At 40.1% G+C, this 14,303-nt stretch overlaps 1 protein-coding gene across 2 annotated transcripts in view; it reads right to left on the bottom strand.

The window, feature by feature from the left end:
- The window catches only part of ZC3H12B (zinc finger CCCH-type containing 12B), a 34,931-nt gene extending 20,833 nt beyond the window's left edge, over positions 1 to 14,098 (bottom strand). Inside the window, exons 1-3 of one of the 2 annotated variants that reach the window (XM_033137497.1) lie at positions 13,815 to 14,098; positions 11,288 to 11,359; positions 6,984 to 7,073 (exon numbers count right to left, since the gene is read on the bottom strand). The gene's annotated coding sequence lies outside the window, so the exon portion shown is untranslated. The remainder of the gene's footprint in view (positions 1 to 6,983; positions 7,074 to 11,287; positions 11,360 to 13,814) is intronic. The other variant, XM_033137496.1, reaches the window with a different exon arrangement.
- Positions 14,099 to 14,303: the final 205 nt, after the last annotated feature.

Genomic DNA, 14,303 nt, shown 5'->3' with positions numbered 1-14,303 from the left:
AACCATTTCTCCCTCCTTTTTTGCCAGTGGGGGTGGGAGGAAAGAAAAAGGAAGAAGCACATAAGGAAGTATAGGGTTGGGGGAACAAATGTGTGAGAAAGCAAAGGGGTGAGGGGAGAATTGGGGAGAGTTCGAGGATAGGGAGGAGAAAATGGGGAACATTACGGGGGGGGAGACACAGACACCCACACGGACACAGAAGGCAAGAAGGGAGGAAAGGGGCTTAAACAACAGGGCAAGGTTTATTTTTATTTTAAACTCAGAGGTAAATAACCCGTGTATTTTTCCACAGGACAAGCAGTGGTTTGCAAGCACGCCCTGGCTGAAGGCAGCAGCTATTCAAAAGGCAGGGTTGGTCAGCAACATGGGGGGCTTGGGGGAGATGAAGCAGAAAGACTTTCCTGCTCTTCAAAGACCCCAGCAGAGCTTGAGTATCAGGAGGCGCCCTCAGGCAGGTCCTGCTAGCAAAGAGTCCAAAAGGAGAAAAGAAGGGGAAAGGGGGCTCCCAGAAATCAGCCCAGAGTCAGCTTGGACCGCCATCTCCTTCAAGCATGTGCCAGCGTGGCACCTGTGCTTAAAAAAAGAAGCTTGTGGCATCTATGCTGCAAAGTTTCTGGGTGGGCTGCTTTCTTCAGCGCCTGCTCTTGTGGTTTGCTGCCCCCTGCAGGAGGCAAGGAAGAGTTGAAGCAGCACAGCAATTGGGCGACAAGAATCATGAGAAGTGATGACTAGCTTCAAGGTTTTCCCCACATCATGATTTCTTACATAGCGCACGTGCACACACTGTGTTTTGCGATATATTGTCATGTTGAATATTATGAAAATGTTACCATGATGTGGACTTCAAACCCGTTTTGAACTACATTGCCCAACCCTAGTTCTTGGGATGCAGATGTGTGAGAGGGACTTCTCTGTGTTGACCCCCAGACTGTGGGATGCCCTCACCTCTGAGGAGCATCTGGCCTTGTCATTGTATATATTTCAACAGATCAACACACAGGGCTTTGGGACTGGAAGATGTTACATAATTTAATTGTATTGAGCTCTATGTAACTCATCCTGGGATCACAATGTGAAGGATAGGCTATCAATGCCCAACAATATACAGTATATTTTTTAAACACCCTGGCCTTTCAACTCTGACAAATTAACTCAATCTTCTTGGGTGCCTTGTGCAACATAATGATGGTGCTGTTGCTGCAATGGACCCTTTGCTAGTCCTGAAGCCCAAGCAAACACCTGACATCACTCTGGAGCCTGCACTGATTTGAGGCATCATAAAGCTGGATTAGAAGGGAAGATTCAAGTACTGTATTTTGTAGTACAGTTTATTGATCAGTTGTGTTCTGAGGTTTGGACCATTTAAGTATTTGAGTTTGGTTTAAAAGCAAACAAACAACAGTGCTATCAGACAAGTATTCACCTGCATGACATCATTCTGGCCAAAGGAAGGAAAGGCTAGATCTTGAGAGACCAACAGGGCACCCAATAGGAATTCCTGGGGCTGAACAAATCTTGAACACTGTAGGTAGGTCCAGTTGTGCCTGACTGTAGCCACCCTACATTTTCATATTCTTTCTTTAGTTGCTAGCTAAGGGATCAACATCTTTGAATGACAGGTCAGAGGAAGGATAGAGATTTCCAGTTATTTCCCTAACCCTACTTCCCAATTTCTCATTCATCACTGAGGTCCCTGCCACAGGCAAGCCAAGTCTACTTTTCTTTTGCAAACCTGGCCTTGCTCACCATACCACATTATCCAGGTCCTGAGAAACAGGTCAGGAACATGTGCCCTGTCAAGGCACAAAACAATCCCCTGCTATTTTTATTTTATCTTTTGACCAAGACAAGTAGAGATTCTCTGCTCCCCCTTGCTGATCCATCGAGTTATCACCTTCTGCAACTGAAAATGTGAAGTGAAATAGATGTGATCAACTTTTGCAATAACTCTAGCATATCTCTTTCATGAGCTACCAAGCAATCCTTTAGTTTCCCTTCCATATTTACATTAATTGGTGCTGCTATATATTGCTTGCTAATACTGAAGTAAGCAGAATTTTTAAAATGCCTATAAATACCACCAAAACTATTACTTGGGAATGGGTAAATTTTCCCCCATCTGTAAGTAACAGACTAAAAGATAGTAAGAGACAGTAATAAAAATAAAATCATCTCCAATTATACAAAATTTCATAACTTTGGTGCTATTATAGTCTTCCTTATATAAAATAAATATTTAAATAGCAGTTTAAAGAAGAAAAAATCCAGTATTAAAACCTTCCAATTTGTAACATGAAAATATCTCACTCAAAGAGGGAAACTTTGCACTACAGCTTTAAACGTTTAAGCCTCTAATGTCCATTGCTTAGCAACCGGGCATCCTTACCTAAACACTATTTTTCAGCAGAGTCACGACTGACTGGTGGGGCTGATAATGCAATTCAAAAAGAACAAGTGTTCCCAAAGTACTTGAATTCTGTTCACATAGTACTGTATTTCAAGTATCAATACACCTTTCTGTGTAATAAAATAAAAATGCTTTCCCAGTAATTATATACCACAACAGGATTTCAACAGGATGAAAAATAATAATTTTTCAATTGCACAATTTCAGCTCCAGTTCTTAGAAGAATTAAGGCATAAAGGCAGATAATCATTGTTCACAACACTGTTTTATCCTGATACAGACAAAGTACATTTAAAAAACCATTTTATGAAGGCATTTGATTTACATGCTGATGATTTAAACTTTTTCAAGCAGCCCATGATCACTCAGAGTCCAGTGAAATCATTAGGAATTTTCAGTCACAGATTCTGAGAAACCAGTTTCTGTTTCAAAAGGAACTAATCACAAGGAAAAAGAAATACTGTAATGTGAATATAAATTTTTCGCAGGCCAAAACTATGTATTAAATTATAGGTTTGGAATTTCATTCCACAACAGAACACTATTACTAGAGTCATATGTTACTTGAGTACCAATGCTAGCATCCCTTTGCAATATGGATCTCACCTTGCCGAAGTAATGTGTGAAGGATAGAATCATGCAAAAAATGGATGGGGAACATGTGGCCCTCCACATATTGCTGGATGACAACTCCCATCATCCCTAACTATTGGCCATACTGGCTGGACTGAGGGGAGTTGGTGTCTAACAACATATGGAGAATCAAAGGTTCCCTACCTCTGCTGTAAGAGAATGGTCAGGTACTGCCAAGAGTAGTGCCATCGCTCAAATGTTATTGGAGTGATGTGGGATTCTGCCGGAGAACTGGCAATCTCAATGAGACAGAAAGAGTGTAAAGTTGATCTGAACTTTAATCAATTATCTGCACCTTCAAAAACATTTCATTCCAGATTCTTATTCGTTCATTAAAAATCTATGCTTTTGCTGCTACAGAATTTGGCCTAAATTACTCATATCATCATATTATTAGGAGAAAGATCACTAAGCCCAGGAAAAATTGACAGCATTCATCAAGGAAATCTATGGAAAAGGAATTCCTATGGGGTTGGATTTTTTTTTTGCTTTTTTGTACTAATTAACTAGTAAAAACAAAACAAAATAAAAAATTCCTTCCAGCAGCACCTTAGAGACCAACTAAGTTTGTTCTTGGTATGAGCTTTCGTGTGCATGCACACTTCTTCAGATACTCATTAACTAGTATTTAGAGCCACAAAATGCCTCTTCCCACCCACCCACCCCCCATAACTCTCAAGAATTTTGCAAAAAAAAATCACTTCTTAAAAGAAGGGGGATCTATTTCTTCAATCTAATTATCTTACACACCCACCTATCTCCAATTTTTGCATCAGGAAGAAACATGATTCCAAGAGAATTGAAACAGTGCATGTCTAAAAGATGAGGCAATGGCTTGAGAAAAGGGGCGTTTCATGACTCATGTGGCGTACAGAAGGAGGCTAGCCAGGAGCAAATATTTATTACATTTACACCCCACCTTTTCCTCCAAGGAGTTCAATGCAAGGCACATGGTTCTCCCCCTCCTTGTTTAATTTACTCTCCTAGATCTAAAATATTACTTCTACCATGCAAGTTTGCATTTGATAATTTCCTACTGAAGATGGCATCACACAAAAAATTTACCTAACACTTATTTGCATGCTTGAAACTGCTAGCACTAAACAAACAGCTGCTGCACATTCCATGGTTCATGTTTCAATGGGAATTCTAAATTAAAAAAAAAAAAAACAACCGAGAGACACTGCTAATATTTGTATACCAACTTCAATGGACATGAAGCAACCATTTTTTAAAAAAAAAAACGATATGCAGTTTTGTTTGATTTGTTAAATTGTCTAGCACTAATAATGCAAATAGCATAATCCCTCTATCCAAATCTTTTGTTCCTTAAGCACAGGCAGGTGGTAACATATGTATTCTCTTAATTCATTTTTGCCCATCAGGGGAAAAATGTATTTAAAGGATACAAGAACACTGACAGAATAGAAAGACAGCAGTCCTACACTGCATCCAAAGATGTTTTAATTATGTGATTGAATCCCCCATCTTAACATCACTATTCTATATCAAGCTGTCCCCTTGGCTGCTTGGGAAACGACAACAAACTAAAGTCTATTTCTCATAAACCTCAGATAAGGCAGTAAGCTTATGTCTGTACTGCAGCTGTGGGCTCATATGATTGAATACTCCTCAGTACCACCACCACTCAATAAATAATTCTCTGCCCTATACACTAGTAGCCAAAATTGTGGAAACCTTTTGGAGAAAGTGTATTTCTGAGGTTTGATGGCTCATAACACCACTTTTTTGGAGTAATACCATAAAATTATATATCAATGGAAATATAATTTAATGAAGAATGTAATGCAATAACTGCTGTTGTAATAAATAATCCTTCATAAAAGTTATTGCATTATATTCATTAAATTATCTTTCCATTGATATATAATTTTATGGTATTCCTCCCTCCCCCAAAAAGGTGGTGTTATGAGCCATCAAACCTCGGAAATACACTTTCTCCGAAAAGTTTCTGCAATTTTGGCCACTAGTGTAGAAGGGTTCCAGCCTAGCCTTCTTCTTGGCATGCTGTGTGTGAATCCTTTTTTCCAGGACCACCCCTATTTCCCTTCCATATTTGATAGTTATACACCAAAGCTAGTTAAGCAGAGGTGTTGCCATACTCTGGCATGATCAAGCAACAGAAGCCAAAGCCAATCTTAGTTTAGAGCTCCCAATGGCTTCCATGAAGTTCTAGGGATCAAAATATGCATTCTTTAATTGACTTTAAAGGTAAAGGTAAAGGAACCCCTGGTCCAGTCGAAGACAACTCTGGGGTTGCGGCGCTCATCTCGCTTTACTGGCCGAGAAGCCGGCGTACAGCTTCCAGGTCATGTGGCCAACATGACTAAACCGCTTCTGGTGAACCAGAGCAGCGCACGGAAACACCGTTTACCTTCCCGCTGGAGAGGTACCTATTTATCTACTTGCACTTTGTGCTTTCAAACTGCTAGGTTGGCAGGAGCTGGTACCAGGCAACAGGAGCTCACCCTGTCATGGGGATTCGAACTGCCGACCTTCTGATCAGTGAGCCCTAGGTTCTGTGGTTTAACCTACAGTGCCACCCACGTCCCTTAATTGACTGGCAATTCAAGACTGGCAATTCAATCATGGCAATCATGACAAATTTGGCAATACTCTTGATAAATGCATTACGACCATATAACTCAATGCTATCTCTGCTCTCCTCTATGCTGTTCTAATCTGGATGATGAAAATTTATTTTTGTATATTTGATGCCTTGAAGGAGACACATACCTAAGATCTTGTTTTGCTATCTTTTTGTTTTATTTGCATTGGTTATATACATTTCTTGTTACCTGTTCTACTGGATAATAAGAAGCAATAATAAGTATATTTACCCAAAAAAATGCAGTCTATGATCAGGGTATATTTAAGAGAAGAAAGAGATAAAAACATGCTTTCTTCAGGAAGTGGAATCACTAAGAAAATACAGTACAGTACTACATTTGCCCCCCAGGGTGGGACAATGGTGTCCAAAGAAAAGAAAAGAAAAGAAAAGAAAAGAAAAGAAAAGAAAAGAAAAGAAAAGAAAAGAAAAGAAAAGAAACACTCTCCCCTTGAAGCCCTCACAATGAAATCTAGGCCTATACAGTACTGAGAGCAGAATTTAAGCAGAACCTGCCTCCTAGTGGACAGAAGAGAGGACAACTTCAGTATCTAGCTCACTGGAGAGGGACAAGTAGGAAGATCAACTTAAAAGTTTAATTTCTTAATATATCAATTAAAGTGTTCATACATGCTGGGAACAGATGGTACAGTCTACATCTTGCCCCAAGCGGCATTCCTACTTGTGGCTCTTTAGTTGAGATTGTCCCAAGATAGTCATTAGTACCTTATTAAAGAGAAAACAAAATAAAAAAAATTCTTTCCAGTAGCACCGTAGAGACCAACTAAGTTTGTTCTAGGTATGAGCTTTCGTGTGCATGCACACTTCTTCAGATACACTGAAACAGAAGTTTCAGTGTATCTGAAGAAGTGTTTCCGTTTCAGTGTATCTGAAGAAGTGTGCATGCACACGAAAGCTCATACCTAGAACAAACTTAGTTGGTCTCTAAGGTGCTACTGGAAAGATTTTTTTTATTTTGTTTTGACTATGGCAGACCAACACGGCTACCCACCTGTAACTGTTATTAAAGAGAGAATACTTTCCCAGTACAGTACATCCTGTCATGATTGCTAGACTGATATCATGAGATGCACTGGAGCTTGCCATGAGCAAATTTACTTCACACTAGGTGAGCCAACTCACCATTTCAAGCAGCAAGTATTGTGTCTGCATGGATATAAACTTAAGTTTCAAGTAGACATGCCAGCCGGAGTGTCTACTAACAGATAAAAAGTTTGTTTGCATCAGACTTGTAGTTAAGGATCAAGTAACATTAAATCACTGTACATTTTCAAACAAAATAATTTAACTTACAGTTAAAGCTGGTCTCTTATATTTCTTAAAGTGCCATAATCATATCTTGAGTCTCTATACTTCAGGCTTACATGGCGGCTACAAACATTCCTAATTTAAAAAAAGGAAAGGAAGTTTTTAAAAAGGAAAGCAATTTTACAAACCACAGACCTAACTAAACCAAACAGCAGATATCAGTAACAGCACATATTTAGATTTGCTTTCAAATATTTGTCGAAGATGATATTTTGAACCACTTCATCGCTCACTAAATGTTACACAGACACAAGGGGAGAAACCTTTAACTAGAATATTGTAATATACTATATCAATAGTATATTCTATCAGCCAGCCAGTGCCAAACAGCAAGCCAAGTTTTCATTTCCAGGTCTGAGTTTGAGGGGGACACTGTCTTTATATTTTGCTCTCTGAAAATAAACACAACTGTGGAGATGGTCCCTGCTGCCTTTCAACTTCAAACTGGAGTGTGAGGCTAGGAACTACCAGTACCCCAAATTGTCACTCTTGCCAGAGGGTGATAAAACACCTGCCATAGTAAGTGGAAATCAGACCTCTAAATCCACAAATATCTGGACCATGTGCCACAGACCCTTGCCATGGTGGGAGCTAATTTTGTCATGAGGAACTACAAATTGGGAGGGCTGAAAAGTGGCACTTGTTTTAATCTTCTTGCCAGGGAGTTAAGTCTGGATTTTGAATTTTGGAATTATATGAATCCAAATCAAAGCAAAATACTTGCTTCTGCTTATCCTATTCCTCACAAAATGTCTGTTCAACTTTTGCATTTGTATACAATCAAAGTATTACAAAGGCACAATAAGTCTTCAGTTGCTTCTCTTCCAAAAGGAAACTGATCCTATAAAATGCTACTGCAAATTTTACCCCTAAGATGAGGAGAAAGGTGAAACATTTTGAGTTTGCTCAAAAAAAAAATTAAAAATTCTATCACTTCAAATGTATGACCCTGAGGTCAATGCATCATCTCTTTTATTCTGTCCAGAGGATGTAGTCTCAATATTTTGGTAGAAAGCATCCTATTTATTCTTTGCTTATGTAATTACGTAGATATTGTGACACATTTTGAAAATTTTACTGCTTTTGATAAGATTTAATCTGAATCAACCATAGCTAGAATAGGCTACTCTCAACACACCCAAGGGCAGTTCAAGGAGATTTCTGCACAGACTTATTTTTTGAGGCAGGGGTAGATTTTCTTTTCTCAACCACAAGCTATTCAAACGAACAGGTATCATAGAACGTTGCAACTCCTTGTTTTACTTTGTGGTGTAGAAGACTGTGTGCTGTTATACATTGCTTAATAGTTTTTAGGTTAAGCAGGAAAAACATTTATAGACAACCACCTCCACCCAACAGCAAACTATACAAATTGTAATAAAGAAGAAAGCACCTCAGGTTATGCCTGCTCTTAGCAATTTGCATTCAGTTTGTCTAAGAGGCATGTCTTCTTCAACAGGACTCTCAGATTAAAGTAGTTTGTTAAAGTACATTTGGCTTTGGATGAGTTTTCACAACAGCTACTGATTTCTTATTCTTCCACAGCCACCTCCACAGTAGAACAATAAAAATATGTGCCTTAGCACTACCTTGATAGAACTACAGCAAGAATGACAATGAGTCAGTTGCTGTTAAAGGAGTTACAGAAAATGTTCCATAATATCCAAATACTGGCAGAGCTGCCATTCAGGAGGATGCAACTATATGGAGGCAGTTCCACATGGAAAGACTCTGTGAAAGAATTCATTGTGCGATTCCACCGCAATACAAATAAATAAGGGTCGTAGTACATAGCTGAGGTTATCAGAATTACTGAAAGCCATTTCACAAAAATGGCTTGCCATGTGAGCAGTCTCCCACACAGATGCATTTAGAAAAAGCTGTCACACCATCATTTGCTGGTAAAATATATTCCTTTGATGCCAGTGCACCACTATGCCAATTGCTTTGGTTGCCTAAAAACACAACATGACTAGTAAATTCAAACCATGTTTATTATTTTATATGTGTTGGAAGCCACTCAGAGTGGCTGGTGCAACCTACCCAGATGAGCGGGGTATAAATACTAAAATAATATTATTATTATTTATTCTGAAAAATTCAGTTTTCCAAACCTACTAAAGTAGACCTCTACATGGAATCAGCCTTCCACACACAGAGGTGAGATGAGCATATGCAAGGATGGAGCTCTACATCACTAGGCTTGACTGGATGCCCATCCCCATTCAGGGCTATTAGCCATAAAAGGCCAATGTTTCAAGTCAGAAGTACTATGGGTGCAAAGATCACAATAATATTGCTATAAAACACACTGCTGAACAGAATAATATACAATTGCCCTACAAAATTGTCAGGCATATTATCTACATGTCATTTAGGTAGTAGGCACAATTTCATTACTAGCAGAAAAGGAAGCAGGTTGCTTAGAAGACATCAAAGGGGTCCATAATTATTATTTTTTAATAAGAAAAAGATAAATCTTTAAAAGAGAGGGGGAGAGGCATGGCAAAAGTCAGGCAACAGAAGGCAGCCAAAACACACAGTCTTTGTGTTGGAAGTGCTAAGTGGAACATTCAATTTTGCTCAAGTTACAGTGCAACACCTTTTCAATTTGGCTGCCTGTAGCTTCAACTTCAGATTCAGAGCATTTGGAATAAAATAAGCCTCCTCATGAAAAGGCCAAAGAAGAAAATTCATAATGTAGTCTTGGCTTTCCCTACACTGGAGGTTTGGTTCACTCACCAGGCTATATGGATTGTTCAACTAAATTGTTCTGGCATTATTAAAAAGAAGAAGTGAAACAGCACAATTGTTATCCTGTTTCCCTTCTTCTGGCACACCACAATCACTGGAAAAGATGATATATCAGTCAGGGATTAACATGTGGTCGAACGTGTGCAAGATTCTGTCTGAAGGCAAATATATGGATTGCATTATATTTTCATCCTTTTTAGCCTTCCTCTTCTAAAGCTGCAATCCTATGCACACTTATTTGGAAGTAAGTCTAACTGAAGTTAGCAGAATTTAGTTCAAAGTAAACATGCAAGCCAATGGAAGTTGGAAATCAACAACATTTGGAGGGCACAAATTCTGCATTCCTATATTAAGGCACGTAGCATTGTGCCATCACTGCCAGTTCTGTGCTTGTCAAAATTTCTTAAAAGTTCTGGGTAGAGTGATGAAGAGGTGGGATACCAAACACAAAGCCCAAGATTGTACTGCTACACTGGACCTACCCTAGTTTTGTAGGTACCATTCAACTACAAACCAAACAACAATTCTGACTAAGTTAATAGCTCTCTGGATAAAGTTCTAGAAATAATTTCAATTCAAGTTCTGCAATTTCAGAACTTTTGCAGAAAGTTACTGCGAAAAATACAGTAAAAGCACATGGATAAAATTCATTCACCAAATCACCAGGTTATATTTGACCTAACTAATGGCAACAGACTCCAAAACTGATTCTTCCAGGCAACAGTGTGCCACAAGAAGGGATTAAAAATGTACAGAACAACAAAGGTAAACCAAGGCTTGTGGGAAGAAAGGCAAAGTGGGAAGAAACAGAACATGTGCTGTTTATACTGTGTACTAGTTCTCTGAATTGTTCATATTGACCACAAATTGTCATTTGGATGTCAATGTGGGCTAAGTAGGTTTGTGAAAAATTATAATTCATGCTTACGACAAACAATCTACAAAACTACTCATTCCACACACAAATGCACTCTAATGAGCTTGCTAAGGAGTAAAAAAAAATAGCATATTTTAAAACGTGATTGAAGTAATTTTTAATGTTGTATCTCATGTTCTGAAACCCATAAAAATATTGTCCTGCAAAATTTTTGGGTAACTGCACACAGCAGTGTTTATATTCCCTCAGAAGAGTCCTGTTAGTTGACACTAAAGATGCATCAAATCCAACACCCCATTTTTCTACAGTGGCCAGGCAAATGCTTCTAGGAAGCATGCAAGCAAGGAATAAAGGCCATAACCCTCCCCTGGTGGGATTTAGTATTATGGGAGAGTGAGAAAAATCTCCTCTCTGCACCATTTAAAATTTTTATAAACCTCCATCATGATCTCCTTTCTAAACTACCGTAAGTTCCAAATGCTTGTCTTTCTTTTTGAGGAACTTGTTCAAACCTGAATCATTTGATCATTTCAGTTCTGTGCTGTCCACTTTGAGATGTGGTGACCTGTACAAAGTATTTTAAATGTAAGTTTTATAAAGCATTGTGATCCATTTTGTTTTCAGTTTCTTCCCTAACAATTCCTAATAAAGAACTCACCTTTTTCAGTAACAGACCACACAGATTTGTTGTTTACAGTAAGTGCCCAACCACAGCTCAAAGATCTCTTGTCTAGGGATAGAGTGAATAAATGAAAGGATACATTTCAGGGCAGGGGGTTGTGTCCCAAGGTCAATCACTTTGCACAATCTTATGTTGTATCTTATATGCCATTTTGATGCCCATTCATCCGTTCTTGAGAGAATCCTTTTGGAATTCTTCATGGTCTTCTTTGAGCTTCTTGAATAATTTGGTACCCTTTTAAGATTTCTAATGATTCTATGTTCTGTAGCATGCAGAGAAACAACTCCTATAAAATAACCTTCCTTGTTCTTTCTATAGATTTTGCATGCAGCAATAAGTGGATATCATTTATTTTCACCATTGCATCAGCTGAAGGATCAAACCACACCCCATTTTACAGAGGCTAGACAGATGCTTTTGGGACTACTGAAGGCATGATTACATCAGTCCACTGCTCTGCTTTTGGGGGGGGGGGGAAATACTACCTATGAACTTAGGTTCCAAATAGCTACAAAAGCTAATAGCTGAACTTAGACTTATCCCCATATAATTATCATAGTTGGAATTAACCTTGGAAGCAATCAAATCCAATCTTTATTGTTATAGTCCATGACCAGCATCCTGTAAAGTAATCTAATCCAGTGTTCTTCAACCTTGGATCCCCAGAGATTGTTGAACTACACCTTCCATCATTCCTGAACACTAGCAAAAAAATGGATGGGAATGATGTAGAGCAGCAACAACTGGAGACCCAAGTTCAAGAATACTGATGTAGTTCAACCTTCTACTCAATGCAGAATGCAACAACAGCATCCCTGATAGATTGGCATCTAGCTTCAACAAAAAAGAGTCCTGAGACAATGTATTCCACTGCTGAACAACTCTTACCATAGTTTGTTTCTCCTAATGTTCTGCAAAAATATGCCTCCCTGCAATTTCCACTCAGTAATCTGCCCCAGAAACACATGGCATTCACCCACCTCCCTAAAATCTCCCCATGCCAGTTAGTCATGTCAATAACTCTGTAAACAAGAAACAGAGCCTGATTTTTCATTTTCCTCCTCCCTCACAATTCTGCTTCCTTATGTGCTGTGTCAGTTCTAAGCATGGACTGTTATGACTGACATTTGGAAGCAGAAACAGCAGCAGGGGTTACGGCTGAAGAATGGTCTAAAACCACCTTAAATAAAATACAACAAATAATACCTGACATTTGCTAATTATTATTATTTTTAAGTCATTTCAAATTCCCAGCAGCATACTTTATCTAACCCTAGGGTCCTGCTGAGTTATTTGCTTTAATATTTTAGGCCCTAACCAGCTTTCCATAAATATTTCTAGCTTGCTAGCTGAGGACAGGCCTCTATTCTTCACCTAAGAATTTATTTAAACATATAACCCAACATTTCCATGTAAAAATTCACAGGCTGGTTAGCAATAAAATATATGTTAATTAAATAAAATCAATATATATAAAATTGGCACTTATTACAGGCACCACATAATACATAGCTGTCAACTTTCCCCCCTTTTTAAAGGAAATTCCCTTATTCCGAATAGGATTCTTCGCAAGAAAAGGGAAAAGTTGACAGCTATGAACCTACTCTGCATTTGTAAGAACTTGATTGTTTAGTGTGGTGGCACCTACACTTTGGAACTCCTTGCCTGTTGAAATCAAGCAGCCGCCTTCACTGTACTATTTTCGGCGCCTGTTAAAAATATTCTTGTTTAGACAAGCCTACCCAGATGCTTAGAAAGTTGAGGTAATTTGGTATTTTAACGTTTGCATATTTTAAAGTGGGGTTGTAAATCTTTCTTGATTTTACCGTTTCATGTTTTTGTAAACCACTTTGAAGGTTTTGGTTTTTCTTTTTTAAAAAAAAAAAAGAGTGGTGCACAATTTTTTAAAATAAATAAATAAATAAATACTGAACAACAAAATTTAAAGAGCATTGGGGGTGCATGGCAGAAGGTAAGAGACCTTACCATCATAAATATATATTTAAAAAAAACAGTAAGCCTGCAACTTGGGGGGATGGGGTTACGTTCCAGGAATCGGGTTTAAGCTTAACGCCAAAATAGTGTATACTCAAAACACATTGGGTTCAATGTTGTGTGGGCTTGCCAAAGTTTTTTTTTTTCGCCAGGCGCCTGCCCTTCTTTTTATTCCTTTTTGGGGGTTGCTTGGTTTGGTGTGCTTTTTTGCCAAGTTGCGGGCTAACAGAACAGAAATAAATGAGCAACGATTACGTTATCTTAACACGCGCAAGCACACAAAACCCTAAATAAGCGTGGACAAGCTCCCTAGCCCCTTAAAAGGAACATGCTTTTTTGAAACCCCAAGTGCTGCTGCATGTGGGCAGACAGGCAGGTACACTGCCCCTGCGACGGGAAGCTCTCCCAAGCCACGGTCTACCGTGGGCGAGGGGAAAGGAGGGGAGGCGACAACCTTTCTCCACCCCACTCCTCCCGAAGCTGAGGATGGCAGGCGTCGGGTACCCACCTGTCCCGGAGGCCGCTTTGCCGCACAGAGCCTCCGCCCTCCTCACCGGTCTCTTCCTGGGCGCAGCGGCGGCGTCTCTGCTTGGGGGGCCCCGCCGCGGCCGCTCCCGCCCCGCGGCACCCACAGCATGAGGGATGGGGCGGGGGCGTCCTTCCCGGACGAGGAAGCGGGGAAGCGGCCCCCGGACGGAGCAGGAGGTGGAGGACCCGGCCCAGCCTGGCCTGGCCTCCGCCGCCGCCGCCGCTTCTCCGCGGCTACTGCTGAGGCTTGCTCCTCGGAAAGGCCGCTCGGGCGCCGTCTCTTAGCAACCGCGCCCGGGCCCCTCCCGCTCCTGAGAAAGAGGCGGCGGCGGATTCGGCTTGGCCGCGAAGATGCTCTCGCGCCGTCTGCGCAGGCGCGGGCACCTGCTAAGCTGCTGCTGGCCCGTGCGCGATTCCGGCGTGCGCTGCCTAGGAGGTTAGCAAGCGGGCTGCTAGCTTCTGAACTGGG

Source organism: Lacerta agilis, chromosome Z (assembly GCF_009819535.1).
Source record: "Lacerta agilis isolate rLacAgi1 chromosome Z, rLacAgi1.pri, whole genome shotgun sequence".
Classification (NCBI taxonomy): Eukaryota; Metazoa; Chordata; class Lepidosauria; order Squamata; family Lacertidae; genus Lacerta; species Lacerta agilis.
Note: the sequence above shows the minus strand (reverse complement) of the source record. Positions and strands in the feature narration are given on the sequence as shown.